This window comes from Ambystoma mexicanum, chromosome 6q (genome assembly GCF_040938575.1).
Source record: "Ambystoma mexicanum isolate Mex_15411 chromosome 6q, UKY_AmexF1_1, whole genome shotgun sequence".
NCBI classification, from domain to species: Eukaryota; Metazoa; Chordata; class Amphibia; order Caudata; family Ambystomatidae; genus Ambystoma; species Ambystoma mexicanum.
In genome coordinates this window covers 974,452,556-974,470,950 of record NC_090937.1, presented here as the reverse complement: position 1 = coordinate 974,470,950, position 18,395 = coordinate 974,452,556, and the positions used below count along the sequence as shown (strand labels likewise).

At 47.4% G+C, this 18,395-nt stretch overlaps 1 protein-coding gene across 1 annotated transcript in view; it reads left to right on the top strand.

Moving 5' to 3' along the window:
- LOC138516394 (uncharacterized) overlaps positions 1–18,395 on the top strand; it is a 746,393-nt gene that overhangs the window by 239,219 nt on the left and 488,779 nt on the right. The gene's annotated exons all lie outside the window — the stretch shown is intronic.

Here is an 18,395-nt window from a genome sequence, read left to right as displayed (position 1 = left end):
TTACATATTGGTTGGTCATTTTGAAAACCCAAGAATATTTCACCATTTGGTAAGCTGATAAACCCATCCCTCCTCGTGTAACGGAGTGGCATAGCAACATTTTCTGTGTACCTTTTTTAACTACCAGTTAAACAACTTGGGTCTTCACCCTTTTTTAGAAATTTTCTTAGAATCTTATTTTTTTGCTCTTAAAAATGGTTCAAACTTAAAAATATGGAATCTATTCTTGTGTTGTGATTTTATGTATGTTCCTGCTGCTCATAGCACATCCTGGTGGGTTGGTAGTTTCACCTGTGACCATCTAGCTAGTTGTAATGGCTTACCAGGCTTAACTCCTACACAGTCTCATGTGATGCATCAAATTATACTTCATTTTGGTTTTTTATATAGCACCTAAATAACTTTTGGAAGGCACGGGGGCACTTGAGGCGAGGGTTCACAGCTAAGGAGGGAGTGGATGAAAGATATGTAGGAAGATGATTTTAATGCAAGTCTGTTTCCATTACACAAGAGTCAACAAGAAGAACTTGATAAAGTATTTCTCGAGGCGCAGGTCAGAGGGCAGAGGATTCACTGTGGCTTTTGCGGGGAGGAGGGAAGAGTTTTTTTGGGGATGCCAACCTTAAGTATCTGGTTGTTTTGCAATAAAGGGATGCTTTAGTGATATAGTCACGTGACGGACCAAACCAGCATAGCGGTACAATGCATAGAGCTTTAAAATCTACTCCTTGTTTGATTGGCTGCCAGTGCAATGAGTTTAAGGCAGGGAATATGCAGCTGTGCAAATTTAAGACGAGGCTAGGAAAACCTGCACACATCTATGCAAAGAAGGGTAGAGTTGCATATGAAAGTCAGGCGAGCTAATCAAGTAACTCTGCCTGGCCAAATCAAGTCTCCCGTTCATACCCATAGTTACTATACACTTTCTAGTTTTATGAGGAAATGTGAGGATTTTATGAAACAAGTAGGTTAGACTTTTTATCAGCCAAATAATTTTTATTCAAAACACTAAGCAGAAAGCTTTATTTTGGGACGAGGCGTAGGGGCAATTATATCCATTTGGTGGGTCAGCATCTTATGGCTGAATATAATAATAATTTTTTAAAATTTCATTTTATGCAGATGCAGATAAATCTAGTAGGTTTTATGAGAGGCAATGTTACTAATGTTTATGTACGTTTTGTGAAAGATTTGCTTCAAACCATAACACAATAAAATCAAATAAAACATTGCGGCTCATTACGAGTTTGGCGGTAGCCCTGCCGGTAAAACCAGCAGGCTGCCGCCAGACCCGTAGTGACTTACTGGCGCCGGACCTGCCGGATTTACTGGGGCACTACAGCCCCGGTGGTCCGGTAAATACGGCGCCGGCAATTCTGTTAATCCCCATTCCTGCGGAGTCCCATAGGACTCCATGGGAATGGGGACCACGGAACCACCAGCACCTTGTCGTAATAGTAACGGTGTTTTTGTGTATCTCTGCATGCAGGAACTCGTAGTTTGCCGGTCCGAAAAACGGTGCCAGTACGGTTTTACCGGCACCGTTAATTCCGGACCGGCAAACTTGTAATGAGGGCCACTGGTTTAGATTACAGCTACTCCTTGTTCCCTCCTGCAGTGGTAGGATTTTTGGAGAGTATATAGAACTCCAGTGGCAGAAGATCAAGGAGCACTGGTCGAGGTATTAATATGCCACATTTCTATGAAGGCCAGGACACAGAGGCCATGGTCTGTGAGTGTATCTTTTTCATTGGATCCGTGCTTTAAGTCATAACTTGCATTAAGGGGGCCACACCTTAATGCTATCCTGTTCGTGGGTGGGGAGGTATGATTTGATGGAACAGGAGGTGAGCACAGCGGGTTGGGCAAAGGTGTTAAGGAGGGGGTAGTCAGGGATGTGTGTAGTGATTATTTATGGGTAGGAGAATGCTGCCAGAGCTATACGTAATATGTGTTTTAGTGGCTACAGAGATCGATTGGGTGTTGGTAGTGTGAGAAGGGTCTCTCAGTCTTAGCAGATTGGAGAGGTCTTTGAAGTGTGACTTCATGTTGTAGTGATGACCAGTATTCATTTGAACTTCCAAGCATCTGCAATACCTAATGGCCATTTGCCGCTGGTAGATGTCACTAGAGTCACATGGCTGTGAATGTTCAATGAGAGAAGGCCACAGAAGTTGTCCTTTACCTGTAGGATACAGAAACATACTTGGTCAGGATCTCATAGAGGATAGTCAATTAATAGCTTTAAAAAGATATGTTGTTTTTTCATGAATTATTTTCTAGGATCCAACTTCATCAAGCGTCATCATAGTTATACAAATCACATCAAATTGTATTGATACATAACATCACTAGTAAAAAACACAGGAATTTGACATTGGGCCTCATTACGACCCTGGCGGATGGACCATGGTGCTAATAGCACCATGGTCCATGCCGGTAACTCTCCGACTCCGCCATGGCGGAATGGGGAATTACCACCCCATTCCGAGGTTGGCGGAGTGGTAATTCCCCCTTCCGCCATGGCCCTTCCCCATTCCCATTTTTGCCCCATAGGGCATAATGGGAATGGGGAAGGTGCTAAGTACGGTGCCGCAAATTGCGGCACCGTACTTAGCACCAAGGTCCCTTTGCGGCATGGTTTTTAACGCCTGCAAAAAGCAGGCGTTAAAATCACCATCCCGCAAAGGGACCTTGTAATCAGGCGTTAAGGGTCGGCGCCGTTTACGGCGCCTTAAAACCCTTAACGCCTGACTCGTAATGAGGCCCATTGTATCTACTTGTATAAATGCCAGTATATCAATCCATCAAAGAAGTGGTTGTTAGTTGTACATCACCATCTCCATACACCCAACTTGGTGTGTCATTTCATTAACAAACGTATTTTGCAACATTAACTATACAAATTTAAAGGTAAGAGATGGCGACACATTGTGTTTCAGCCTTATGGAGCAAACTGCAACATGCTCCCTTTGTGTGTTACAGCCTTCATCATGACAGTGTTGTTGAGGAAATTCACAACAAATGGACTCGCGTGTCATATGAGATCTCTGTTGATCACTACAATAAAAATGGAGAAATGAAGACCATGGGCCTCATTACACGTTGTGCGGTAAAATCCGCAAATTACCAGCATGGCGCCCTTAACGTGTCCACCCTCATAGGAGTGCGCTAATAGCGTACCATTACGAGTACGCGGACACGAGCTTTGCGCCATGCCGGTAATGCCCCTCCAGCCTTGCCGCTAATCTCTCCCAAAAGTCACTTAGCGCCTTCCACGACAGTGCAGATAGCGACTCCGCCTTGACGCATCGTGCAAATAGCGGCCACCTCTAATAGCGGTGACCGTTAAATACCGGAACCGGAAATAGCATCATCGCACAGGAACGGGAAAGAGCACGGCGGCCATCTTTAAAAACACAATCCATTGCCATCCTCTGCCCCCTGGACCTGTTCGTGTTACCTTGCTGCCTGAGACCCATTGCTACACTGTCACCATGCCCAAGGCATTAAAAAAAACAACAGACCGCCAGCGAAAGGAGAAGTTCTCCACCGAGGAGTTGGTGATGCTGACTCAAACCTTAGCGGACAATGCAGAAGTGGTCTTCGCAAATGACATGAGGCGGGAGACCCTCCTAAAGGAGAAAGCAATCTGGGCTGAAGTGGCAACAAAAGTGAGTGCTGTAGGCACCAGCACGCGCACTGTACGAGAGTGCAGAAAACGATGGGACGACCTGAGACTCCGGGTCAGGATGATCTTGGCCGAGAACCACAAGACTGCCACCGCTGGAGGATCAGGGTCACCGATCAAGCTGAAGGAGTGGGAGGAAACATGTGCAAACCTCATCGGGGTAGAATGTTATGAGGGAGTCGGGAGGATGGAGCACGGCGTGCCGGACACTTCTGATGGAGGTAAGTGCACTGATGCAAGCATGCAATGTGAATGTACAAGTCCCCACAAATGGCAGCCCTGGATCACTGCCTGGATGGCCCGGCATCCACACATGCATCCCACCCTGTGCATGTCAGCACCAGACCCCAACACACACACATGCATAAATCAACAGAGCCAAGTGCCACACACAACACTGCATGGATGAGGCACTGAAATGACACCTCACCTGCTTCCTCCACAATGAAGTTCAAACGGCCACAAATGAATTCATGATGTAGCCTGCATTGAGTACATGCGGCCATAACCAATGACATCCCCCTTCTTGTCCCCGACAGGGTCGCATACAGACAGCGAGGGAGCACCCCGGGCACCACCTGTGCAAAAGAAGAAAAGGCCACAACCCAGCGAGGACGCACCAACAACATCAGGTGGAAAAAGGCCAAGGCCCCTATTGCAGCGCCCAAAACAACTCCTGCGCGCCACTGCCAGTGCCACGCAAAACCCTACTGCCCCGCCTCTGGAGGTCCACTCCCCCCCCAAATCACCGCCACCGAGGGTCCACCCTCAGCTGCTGCCAGTTCGGCAGGGGAGGCAGCAGCCATTGCCCCATTGTCTGACGTGGATTAGCCCACGGAAATAGATCTGCCTATGCACACCCCAAGCCCTGCTGTAACCCCCGAGCAATCACCTCTACACACACCTTGCTCGCACGTCACCGTTCACGAGTCTATGGAGGGCTTCAGTAGCCCCACAGAGGCGGCATCTGAACACCAGCCAGCATCAGGATGCGCAGCAGACACACCACCACCGGCCGCCACTTCCCCTGACCTGGCCAGCGTCATCCAGCGCCAGCAGGCTCTCACAGACCTCGTAGGTCAACATGTGGAGGAGGTTGCCCGTCTCAGGGCTGACCTCAGGGAGACATCCAGGCACTCCAGGGAAGGAATGCAGTCGTGCACAGACAGGCTGTGTGGGGAGCTGATACGCGTCCGGGAGGTGGTAACACGCATCGCAGATGCTATGGAGCGCCAATTTCCACCAGGACAGTCTGCCACCTCTTCGACCACCAGTTTACGGCAGACAAGCCCAATCAGACGCTCTACACGCACCACCAGGCGCACCTCCAGCCAGCCCCCAAATGCTGGCCCTGGCAATGAACAAGAGGGCATGAATGTCCATTGACCTCTGTGCATGCCTGGACACATACATTGTTGGAGACTCATGAGGGACAGTTGGGGGGGGAAGGTTGTGATGGGACAGTTGTGGGGGGTGAGGGGAAGGGTGGGATGGGACAGTTGTGGGGGGTGAGGGGAAGGGTGGGATGGGACAGTTGTGGGGGGTAGGGGGAAGGGTGTGATGGGACAGTTGTGGGGGGTGGAGGGAAGGGTGTGATGGGACAGTTGGGGGGGAGAAGGGTGGCGGGATGGTTGGGGCCTTGCACATTTTCCTGTTTCTGTTCATTAATACACTGTTGTTTGAGCAAAACACAGGCCTTCACTCCTTCATTGTGTATGATCAATTTATTGACGGCAAGGTCCATTGTGAGCTAACAAACAGACACCAGTGCATCGCCAGCCATATACAGGTGACAGTATGACTACATGTCACTCAGAATATTTGGTTGATCAAATGCTGTCTCACAGCACGTCCCTCCTGGCCATCCCCTCTTGCATGACCTGCATCCCCTTCACCTCCATCCTCATCCCCATCATCATCCTCATCAGGTGCCTCCATTTCAACGTCAGGGGGCAGTGGCACATTCCGTCTCATACACATATTGTGCAGCATGACACATGCCGTGGTGATCTTTGCAACCTTTTCTCATGGCCATACAGGAGGGCGCCACCAGACCTGCTAATGCACCTAAACCGTGACTTCAGCAGTCCAAAAGTCTGCTCAATGACGAGCCGGGTACGGGTATGTGCATGATTGTATTCTTCTTCGTGCCTGTTCTGTGGGTTCCGTACAGGTGTGAGGAGCCACCTCTTCAGGGGATAGCCGGCATCACCTACATGGGGGGAGGAATGGGTTCCTGTTACTTTTTGACACATGTGTGGCCTGTTCATGTCACATACTTTGGCCTATCATTTTGATTTATGTACACATTCAACTGCATCAATAAATATGGTCTGTGTGACTGCTTTGTGCAAAGGTGAGCACAAGCATGCAAGTAGACATGCCCCATGGATGCCTCCAACAGTGACTGCCATGTCCTGGGTGAGGCCAGGTCATTGGTGTCACATTTGGTACCACACTGGTGGTGTACTGTCCTTCCGATATTGCTGTTGCCATGCTGAGAGGCAACGCTTCAGTGGTGCCATGGGTTTGTGGTGCATTGCCATAGCTAGGGGGTATACCTTTGCATGCATCCAAGGGCACAATGCATTGTTGATGTTGTGCTGTAGGAATGCTGCATGACTATGCTGGCGGCATGGATGACATTTGTGTATTTCGTGGCGTGGAGTGTCGTGCAATGTGGATGAGGATTGATGTTTGATGTCACCAGATTTGGGTTGTCAGCTCTGTTGTGTGGCATATACCTGCATGTCCGTTCATCCCAAGTACGTTGCTGCCCTCACAGATGCCCATTGGCGTACATCTGTATGTGCATTTGGGCGACGGACTACAGGCTACACACAGTTGGAGTATCTATCTACCCCCCCCAATGCACACCCAGTTGGAGTATCTATCTACCCCCCCAATGCACACCCAGTTGGAGTATCTATCTACCCCCCCAATGCACACCCAGTTGGAGTATCTATCTATCCCCCCAATGCACACCCAGTTGGAGTATCTATCTATCCCCCCCCCCATCACACTGCATGGAACTCACCAAGTAGCCACGAACGTTGTCCCATTTGTCGCTCCATGTAGCGGGGGATAGTTGAGTTCCGCAGGACCATGGAATCATGGGTAGATCCTGGAAATCGGGCACCTCAATGTGTGATTATCTTGTTTGCGTCACATACCATTTGGACATTGATGGAGTGGAATTGCTTCCTGTTTCGGTAGACTACTTCATTGTGATGTGCCACGACCAATTCCACATGTGTACAGTCGATGGCCCCAATGCAACTTGGGATGCCTGCCAGTGAATAGAAGCCACTTTGGTGTTTGCAATCTCCTGGGCAGTCCGTGGCATGGATATGTGTTCGGGTGCATGCTTCAGGAGGGCATCGAGTACCTGGTTCAGTATGCGTGAGAATACTGGTTGGGAGATGCCATGCATCTGGCCCACTGTATGCTGGTAGGTTCCTGTGGCCAGGAAGTGGAGCACTGTCACCACCTTGATTAGAGGGGGGATGGCAGTTCGGATATCTATGAGGCTCACAATGTCGTTGTGTATCATGTCCACGATGCTGGTGATGGTGTCCCGGTCCAGACGGTACAGGCTGTGTATCTGCTCAGGTGTTAGGTTAAATGGACTGGCTCTGATCCAGGGAATTGGTGGGTGTCTCTGTGGTATGATTAGGTGGCGTGGTGGTGCTTGCTGTGCCTGTCTGGCCCTCCTCCTCCCCCTGCCTCTCCTCTGTGCAGCCTGTTGTTGTAGCAGCAGCGCTGCAATCAGGTCCTCCAGGCCATGTAATGCTGCCAGTATTGGAACCATCTTGGTGTGGGAAGGGGTGTGGTGTGCTTCTTTTGAGCAGCCACAGTCTCCATTGCCTCCACCTGTGCTGATTTTGGCCACCTGTGGCAGGTGTTGACACTGCTTAGTTCTTTTAACGGGTGGTTCGCAATGGCGATATTTCCGCCATGCCGGTAAGGGGTTTTGGGCTATTTACCATGCCGCTATTGCCGTGTGCACTGGCCTTGTGATGGTGTGCTATTAGCGGCATGTCGTTATTTACGGGTTGGCGGGTCGCGCGCACGCGGACTGACCGCTATTAGTGGCACCGTAATTAGCGGTGCCGCTAATGGCGGTGAGACGGGTCGTAATCCGCATGGGCATTTAACGTTACCGGTATTCCATTACCGGTAACGTTAAATACCTACCGCCATCCGTGTAAGGAGGCCCATGTTTAACCCTTAATTGTGATTGCCAAATTAGTCTAGCCGCCGAAATTAATAAATATGCTAATTGTTAGCAGTATCATTTTTATTACCAACTTAATTTAGATAGTTCACATTTACTTTTATTTTATTGGGCAACGATATATTTTTACCATCAGGTGAGGGATTTGGCTACCTTATTTTATATCCTTTTCTTTCATAGCTGCCTTACGAACAGTCTCCTGCTCCAGTCATTTGGTGGAAGGGGAAAAGGGTTGTTTGTTCCTTATTTCGAAGGAAATAGTATCTTACGTGGTTGGAGGGCACATGCGTTGCCTCTATTCAACTTGTTTCTCTCTACAAGTGAGAGATACTGGACTCCCTATCAGTGTCTCTATTATTGTTGGATTATACAATGAACTGCATGCTCCGAGGATTCCGATTTTACCAGATATTGGGCCTCATTACGACCCAGGCGGTCCGGAAATAACGGTGGCGGTAAATCCGCCGCCACCGTTGTTTCCGGACAGCCTGAGTCCGACCCCTGCAGGCGGGAGGTGATGTTCCCGCCAGGTCTGACCTGGCGGGTTTGACACCTCCCGCATGCAGGCGGACGAGGAAACACTGGCAGCATTACGAGATGCTGCCGGTGTTTCCATGATCCCCATTTCCATCGAGTGTCATAGGACTTAATGGGAATGGGGATTTACACCATTCCGCCTCTGTCATTCCCGGAAAACCGGGGTTGTAATGCCCCAGTAATTCCGGGAATCACGGAGGCGGAATGGTAATACGAGTCCGGCGTTAACCAGGCGGTTTTACCGCCTCGGTTAACGCCGGACTCGTAATGAGGCCCATTATTTTTCAGAGAGTGCTGATGTTGAAACAATGTAGGGTCGCCCAGTACAAATAAGTTGCCTGTGAATGTCCTCAAATGTATGGTTTGCCTGGGCTATAGGATGAAGAAATGTAAAAGCAGTTTAGCTGCTGAATATCAGCATGTGCAGGGCCGAACTGGCCCCACACATGCTGACCTTCACACAAAATGAATTAGTTGCCTGAGGGAACACAAATGTCCACGAATATATGATCCACTATGGCTATGAAATGAGGAGCAGTTAAATGGGCATTTGTGCTGATCTAAACTTGTGAATTACAGGGAGTTTACCTGTGTGGCATAGTATCCACCCCAATCCACAGTGTGGTCTGCGCTTGTTCCTACCCTCAGTCAGGATATACGTGCATCTGCTGTTGTGAAAAGTAACAATGGGGATTTTTAGGTGTTCTACTGATTCATGTACCACTGCTTGGTCCTCATTTGGCAGATAACGTCTTCTGTTTCTCCCTCTTTGGTTACCCGTTTGAAAAAAACTGTTGTTGTGGAGGGACACTCTGGTTTGTGGTTAAAGATGCACCTCCTGTTAGCAGTTGTTCCTGGTCAGTCTCTGCTGACGATACTTAAGTGTCAGAGAAAGTCACAAGTCTGGTTTTTCTGTTCCCTGCGGCCACATTGTGGGAGGTAGAACTCTCTCTGTTCCGCAGGAGCCTCCCTCTGGAATGGCCTCCCTGCCCCTCTCAGGCTTGAGCCGGATCTCCTTAAGTTCCGTAAGCTTCTCAAGACCCTCCTTTTCTCTTCTTCCTTCCCTGTTCCCCTCCCCTGCACTTCTTGTTACTGCACTTGCACTATCCTGAATGACACAAGGCCTAGTAGAACTGTTCTGTGATTCTTCATCCCTGTGCCCCCACTCCTCTTCTGTCCTGCGTCACCTTGAAACACCATTTGCTGTATAGGGGCATTATAAATACCCAATAAATAAATGAAATCTGTCTTTATTCTGTGTAATATTCTGGTCTTAGATATGGCTATATAATTCCTCAATTCTTGAATTTTCTATCTACTGGAGTCCATTTGTCTGGAATTTCTTCAACAACACTTGTCTGATGAAGGCTGCAACACACAAAGGGAATATGTGACAGTTCACTCCATAAGGCCAAAACACAATGGGCCTGATCACGACTTTGGCGGTAACGCTGGCGGTATTACCGCCAGCGGTATTAGCCCTACCGCCGAACTCCCCAGCGCTAATAGCGCCGGATCACTAATTTCCCATTCCCCATTGAGCCCATTCGGGAATGCCCCATTCCCCATTGGGCTCAATGGGGAAAATTCGCGCTCTTACTGCCGGCGGATTTCCCCCCAGCTCAAAGCTGGGGCAAAATCCGCCGAAGTCCTGATCTGGCGGACCCTTAAATCCGGCGGTAACAGCGCTACCGCCGGATTTAAGGGTTACCGCCAAAGTCGTGATCAGGCCCAATGTGTCGACATCTCTTAGCTTTCAATTTGTATAGATAATGTTCAAAAATATGTTTGTTAATGAAATGGCACTTCAGGTTGGGTGTATGGTCGTGTACAACTAACACTTCTTTGATCGATTAATTTACTGCCATTTCTCTAAGTAGATATAAAGTATAATTCCTGTGTTTTTGTACTAGTGTTTTTTCAATAATTATGTTATGTATAAATACAATTTGATGTGACTTTTTTTAAATATGATACCCCTTGATGAAGTTGGATCATAGAAAATAATTCATGAACAAAAAAAATATCTTTTTCAATATATCATTTTCTATCCTCTATGAGATCCTAACCAAGTGTGTTTCTGTACCCTACAGTGGAAAGACATTTCCTGTGGTGTTGGTCCTGGGAGAGGAGAGGGGTCAGTATAATTTCTTCAGGTACCCCATTTCAAGAACAGTTTTAACTGTAGGATAAATCTGGGGACTGGTACACACAAAAACCCCAAATGTTAGTGTTCAATAATAGGTAACTTAAAGTGCATAATGGTTTCTTCATTAGTGCAAATGTCAATCTTGGCACACTTTTCCGTTCTGCGAGTCCCTCCCTGGCAAAGATGATTTGTCCATACAATGCTCAAATTCCTGGGCATTGAATGCCGCACACTTCCTTTCTGGTTCTGCTGTATAATATGCCCTCTCTGCTGTTTTCAAGCTGGCTGTGGGATACCCCTTCTCCAGGTGTCAAGAGGGCCTGCTCACTGGGCCTTTTAGTGGCAAAGGTTGAGTCTGGTAGGCAACTGAACAGGCCCCGCAGCCTTTACAGAGGGTTAGGCAACCAGCTTCCTACAAGATGGAGATTTTCCCTCTGTTGGTTTCCCAGTTGCATGGTTCTATCTCTAGTTCACGATGACCCATCTATGTCTATCCATTGGCAGTCTTATGACTAAGAGGAACCATGCTTCCCCTCTCAGCTTCTTCTTTTAGCTCTCTCCTGCCTGTCCACCCCCTTAATGTCGCATCACCACATGCTCGCACCTCCACCCATCCATTCACATCCCATTGATATAGGCTGAGTGCTGCCTACTACCTTCACTAACACCTTCTCCCTGCTTTCGTCTGACTCTCCTTGTTCTTAACCAACTGTTGTCACTTCCCTCCACCTCCAGCAGTTCTTTTACGCCCTCCACCTCCTCCCGAGTCTTTATTGCAAACATCTCCTCTGCTTTAATGTTCCATCTTTCTTTTGTTAACTCCATCTTCACTGCCTCTTCGTCTCTACTATACTCAATCTCCTCCCTGATTTCTCCTGATGTTTTTCCTTCTTCCTTACTTCTAATTCCCCTCCAAGTCGCCTCGTTTTTCTCCTTCCTACTATACACCTCTCTCCAACCTCCCCCTTTCTGCACCTGAAGCTAATCTCATCTGCACCACAACACAACCTTTACGCCTGCTCGGTCTCCATATGTCGTCACTTCCCCTATGCTCCTCCTAGCTTTTATAGGACCTTGGCCTTTCTTGAGGCCACTGTTTCCCTTGAGCGTCTTCCCCTGTATATCATAATGACTCAGTGATCATGATTGGAAATTTAGGAATGGTCAGTTTGCTACAGCTGTGTTTCTGGTGGGGTTGTGGGGCCGCAGTAATGGGCGGTAGATACCTTCAAAGGGCTCTTGTCTCCGACATGTTCAGTGGCTAGCTATGTGGGTGCATTACATCCCTGACTGCAGCTCACAGTGTCTTCTCTGCACTGCCGACTCCTCTTCTGCAAGACTTCTGACCTTTTGACTAGCTTGTTTACCACTTATGCATATTTTACTATTGTGGACACACTTTTCAGTAGCACACTATGATTTTGAGTTTTGGGAATCCTTTCGAGGGCCATGGGGCAAAGAGTCACCGCCTGATTGTTCTGCCTGCTACACTTCACCAAGTCATTTAAAGGGACAGTGTTCCCAGGTGAGACCGTGTGGTGAGTCCCTTCCTCTGGCAAGTGGCCTGATGGGTTAGAGAGGGGAACCTCCCCATGCCACCCCAAGGCCCAGCATTTCTCAGCAGATGACAGCACTAGTCACCTTGGCTACCCCAACATCCACATCCAGGTCAAGCATGGTTTTTTGTCAGTCACATACTTATGCGCTCTGTCACACTGCCAAGTCACAATTTGCACACCCAGTCTCTGCCACAAACTAAATCATACTCACACCTTACACTCCCTAATTCCTCCTGCAGTCTACAGTCCTTCATTCTTTCTCGCAACTTCTTCATCTTGCATGCGTTCTCCCATTCTATTGCCCTCTTCACTGATCCTATCTCGCAATGTGAACCTTACTGCCTCTTTCTGGTCAACTGCTCCTTCTCTGTTTTGTAGCCCACCGCTCCCCTTGTTGCCCGCGGTCCCTTTGCTTTCTGGTCCGCTGCTCCTGCTCTGATTTCTGGTCCACTGCTACAATGCTTCCTCTCTGCTCTCAAAGGTGACCTGCGCATTTCCATGGGCTGAACTGTGGCGCAAATGATGCGCTGGCCAGCCGCCTTCAATACATTGGATCTCCGTTCAATACGTTCTGCAGGCTCCCAGCGCATTTCATCATGACAGGCCCATACCTCTGCTGTCATGCTTAAAATACAATGTTGCAGGACCGGGTCAGGCATGACCCTATCATGCAGTGCACAGTCCCCCTCCTTCCTATTCAAAGCAGGCTCATAGTGTGCCTACTATTTTGCACATTTAAAAGCGAATCCTGTTTGTAAATTCGGGATGCACTTTTAAATACACAGAAACGCCCCTTGATTTGCGCAAAGAGGTGAACAAGGCCATCTGAATCGGCGTATATGGGATGCGCCCATTCTGATGACCTTTTGTGGATTGGACTAATTTTTGGGGCTCAAGTGATGAGATGGGCTTGCGCATTTTTTTACTTGCATCAAAAAAAGGTTTTCAGAACCTGTCTTTTTGCGGTATTTTTTAAACTGCAGTTTTTGCAAAATAAGCGTTTTGCAGTCGTTTTTGCATAAACTGCTGTTTTATGCTTTTTTGAAAAAGGTCAGTTTTCGCAGCATTTTACAGGATCGCAAAATCGCTATCAGCTGGATGGTCTGGGCTACCATTTAAAAAAGTATTTACTTTAGAACACTTTGCCTAACCCACAGAGCGGTTCATGGATAAGGAGCAGAATTCATCCAAGGAAAAACCTCCATCTCATACAGACCAAAACAAACTCTGAGATCACACAATGACTAACGCCTCGAACCAAAGCAATACTCAAAAATCAAATATGGAGGATCAGCATCCTCATGCATCTCAGCAAGACTTTAGAACTCACTCCCCAAGGAACTACGCACAAAAGAAGAACACCTACAATTCAGGAAACTCCTAAAAACCTGGTTCTTTAACTCACCAATTTAAACAGAAAGTGGTATCCAAGAAAAACAACCAATGCCGAAACCAGGAGAGCCACTGAGACCATGGTACCACCAAAATAGAATCAACTGAACTGAACACGCGAACGGAAATAAACCATAACATTGCTAACCACCACATAATGGAACCATAACCCTAAATGAACCAAAGTAGCCTACTAGCTCCCACAAGCTCTCTCACCACTAACGCTCCAAAAACTCTCCACTTTCCAACAAACACGCCTCTTAACCACCAATTACAACACACCCATGCACCTCTAACAGAGCACCAAACTGAAACCACACAGCAAACTAGACACATCACCTGACACCCCTCTAAATCTCAACACACTAAACCCACAGCACCACAGCACAGACACACAAAATGACCACATGCAGACCCATGAACCAAAACGCCACCAAATCACATAACGTCTAGAAGCAAACCCAGCACACATTGTTTTTTCGATCTGAAGCTACCAACAGCACAGCAAAAAGCTCTCTTCCGCTCTCCCTCTCATCCCATTAACTAACCCCACCCTAACCATCCTTCCTTTTCATATCCCCCTGAGCGACTGGAGACCATGAAAATGGCAGTGGTGCAAGGTATACATCTCAATAACATAACATAACCTGCAAAGTACACGTTTTCTTCAAATTCAGAAATAGGAAAAACAGTGGTGCGGATAATACAAGATCTGGTGTGTTTGCTTGTTGATAAGAAATGAATGGGCCGATCTGAGGGGGGAATATTTGCTCATCTTTTGAACCTAAAGTCGAACTGTAATGACTTCCTGTTTGGCAGCTAAGGGATTGGATGACTTTGGAGCATCCATTACGTGAGAAACCACCAAGCCAATAGCATTCAGATTTTCCAAAACGGCAGTAGTATACAAATAATGAGGCAAACATGCGAAAAATAAGGGCACGAGAATTGACTCACGTACATGATGATTAAAGTTTGAAACTTCGTATCATCAAAAGCACTGGCCCGTCAGTAAAATTAAAAATGTCAGGGCCTGCGGTGCCCTGTGCAAAAAGGAAGGCGGGGCACAGTTCTATATTGAGCCAATAGTGAAATAGTGTGTGGTTAACTCCACAAATTACTGCTAAAATATTTCACAGTGGGGTGCTCTACCTTTTAGATCTCCGAGGCCTCTTTGCATACGTTACAGTTAAACACTTCATACCCATCAAAATGCAGGTGGTGGAGCAGCACTGTTCGTACTCAAACAATGTAATCTCATGACCAAAAGGATTTTCTTCTCTAGATTCTGCCCTGGCCACCTTCCTCCTTGCTGCTCCCCCTTTCTTTTGTCATCTCCATCCCTCAGGCTTCCTCCTCCCTCCTTTCGAGTTTGGGTCTTCTGGGCGACTTGTCGTCTACTGGTACCGGAGATGCCAACCAAGGCCTTGTGGTTTTACTTCATTCCCCAGATATTCTTGAGGAATTAGCTGTATCCTGGGAAACTCCTTCTCGAGTTGAGGTTGCTGTCCATCCTCTTTAGACGTAGTTGATAACCTCTGGCTCCCCTCACCTGTAGTAAGATGAAACGCCTTCCTGCATACGCTCTAGCCTTTATTTTCATCCTTATAATGCTATGAGGCAGCTACCCCAAACCCTAGAATAAGCCTTATCTTTGTATCCACAATTCCTTCCTACTTAGAAAATGCTTAGGGACTTTAACTCTACCCCAGAGAATGAAATGGTCATTGTTTATATACAGTTCCCTTCTCATTAACAAAGTGCCTTGGGTCTTTGGTTTCAATTCCCACAGGATACTGTGTTATTAGTATGTTATCTCTCTTTCTACTTCAGAATGCAGCATTTTTTCTGAACACTTTCCTTTTCATTCCCAGAATAGTTTGGAGACTTAACATTCAATTCCTAGAATGCAGCATTTCTCGTTATAATGAAGTGCTTTGCGTGTTGTATTCCTATTTTTAGACTCTTTCTCATTCACCAGATGCTTTGGCACTGTGCACTCTCCTCCCGGAATTCACTGTTTCTTTTGAAAATAGCGGCTTTCTCATTAACAGACTGCTTTGGGACTTCACTTCCCAGAGAGTAACCTTGTTTTTGAATTCACAACCTCTTTCTCAATCACTAAATGCTTTGGGACGCAACTTCCCTGAAGGAAGTGTTGTTTTTAAATTTTCCTTTTTTTTCTTCTTTATTGAATGCTTTGGGACTTCACTTCCCAGTATGCAGCATTTTTTCTATTAGCAATTGCTTTCATTAAATGCTTTGGAACCTCACCTCCCAGAATGCAGTGTTTTCTTAGTATTTGCTATCTTTTTTAGTTCAATGAATGCTTTTGGACTTCACTTCCTGGAGTGCTGTGCTTGTTGTTGTTTCTTAATGGCTTCTTTTCTTATACCTGCAATCGAGCACCTGTAGGCCAGTCCCTTCTCTCCTCCAGATTCCAAGAATGTGTACACCTTAATGCTCCCTGAGGGTTCCATGTAATAATGCCCCGCAATAATGTCTCCTGACAAAATAAAGTTGCAGTTTTTTTGCAGAGCCATTATTACATTGAACATGCAGGCGACAAACCCGAAACCCCCCTTTTTTTTCTATTTTTACAACAGTAGCAGAGGAGATCCCTGCAACCTGTCCCCATACATAATGTCACCATATATAATGTCTCCAAATGCTTTTCCCGGCGACATTATGTATGAGGACATTCATGGGGACACCTGATAGCTCTCTGAGGCCCTTCTTTTGTCCCCATCATCTCGGCATTCTGTGACTCCCTGGGACTCTGAATTAATTAAAGCATTGTGTCAGATCTGCGGTCTTCCTCTAGCTCACCTACCGTCCTGTTTCTGACTCTGGTCTCCAGCGGCACCTCTGGTCTCCTTGCATGGCAACATCCCCCACTGCGGTCTGAATGCTGGCGATGTGATTGTTCAGCTGTGTTTCAGTGTACTCTGCCATGTATTGCCTCAGATCTCTGAATGCTTCAACCATCCTAGATCTCCTCCCCTCACTTGTCTGACTCTTCAGCACATCACATAGAGTGCTTGAATCTCATCACTTGCATTCACAGCTCTGCTTTTAGTCCATACACCTCTCCTGACTGTGCCGTTCTGGTCCGCCAATCATTCCTCGCCCTCTCTTCAATTCTCCCTTCCCAAGTGAAGGTCTGCCATGGAAAAAAGACACACTTAAGCGTTGTGAGTCTGTTTTCCATAGCTACCTTCCATTACAGTCCCCGGAGGGTTACTTGACGCAGTACAACGTCCTTTCATCGCCTACAATTTCATCCCCTGACATTTTAACCTGTATACTACAATGAATATGCTCATTGAATTTTTTAGGGGGGGAAGGGCAGATAAGGGTTTGGTGGGTAGGGAATAGGTACAAATAAGTAACCCTCCCCCCAAAAAATGAAACAATGACTTTTCGTTAGAATGTACGCGTTAAAATGCCAGGGGATGGACATTGCAGGTGATGAAATGAAATAGTACCGTTGATGCAAACACTTCTCTAAGCTGTTTAATGGAATGTTCACCCCATTCTCTTCAAATAGTTTTAAACGGTGCTTACACCCTGCCATAAATTAAAGAAAACATGTCACAATTAATGTTTCTATGGAGCATCATCAATTTGAGCAGGTTTACATTTGATAACACTGCTGTGTATCTTAGGCTTGAATGCTCTGGCGGCAAAAGTCAAAGCCAGGCCACTCAAGCTGCTTGCAGACACTCGTTGTCCTGTAAATGCTACCTTAGGGAGCTGGTGTCTGATTAGTGCCGCCAGAGCATTCAGACGGAGACACCGGGGAAGAAGTATTCTTCATCTTCACCATCTGTACGCCTAAATCAGGCCAGTGTCGGCACCTAACACGCAAAATAAGAATACAGTCAACAGACATGCCTGTACTCGTCGACACAGGGGCATAGATAAACATCACTTTGCAGTGCTTCACCGCAAACTCTGGCCTATAGTACCCAAAGTAAAGATGCTCACCTATGAGGTTAAACATAAACAAGATACGGTGACTGAGAAATTCACTCAGAGGCTTAAGACCCATACTGCCATCAGCTAGCTCATCCTCACTAGGTATCACCTATTTGCCAAAACTCAAACGGGTATCTGGTCATTGCATCAAACGCAATACCATCGAATGCATTTGCATCACATTTTTTGCATCTAAAAATGTGCATTGAATGCATGTTTTTTGGGGGTAAAGGGTTAATTTTTGTTTAGGTGGATTTTTAAGGGTGAAAAATGGAGGTCTCTGGGGGGACTTCCCTACCCCCAAAACAAAAAGAAAAAAAAGCATTTGATGCACATTTTTTAAATGGAAAATATTCGATGCAAAGGCACCTCGATGCAAGGTTCGTTGCAATGACCATCCGGGCGTATTCAGGTGAGCGTGGGTGCGAGCCCATTCCCTCTTGGGCCTTGTGATCTGGGCCTTGTTTTCTTGCTTGAGCCCCCCGGGCCCTGCCTGCAGCGTTGTCCGCCCCGTGTCCCTGCTTCCCCTCTCCTCCCTCCTCCCGCCCCCAGCCGTCCCCCGTGGTCTGATTGGCTGCTGTAAGGCAGCCGGCGAACCTAGTCGCCGTCCCAGCTCCCGACCGCCTTTCCTTCCGGGCGTATTCAGGTGAGCGTGGGTGCGAGCCCATTCCCTCTTGGGCCTTGTGATCTGGGCCTTGTTTTCTTGCTTGAGCCCCCCGGGCCCTGCCTGCAGCGTTGTCCGCCCCGTGTCCCTGCTTCCCCTCTCCTCCCTTCTCCCGCCCCCAGCCGTCCCCCGTGGTCTGATTGGCTGCTGTAAGGCAGCCGGCGAACCTAGTCGCCGTCCCAGCT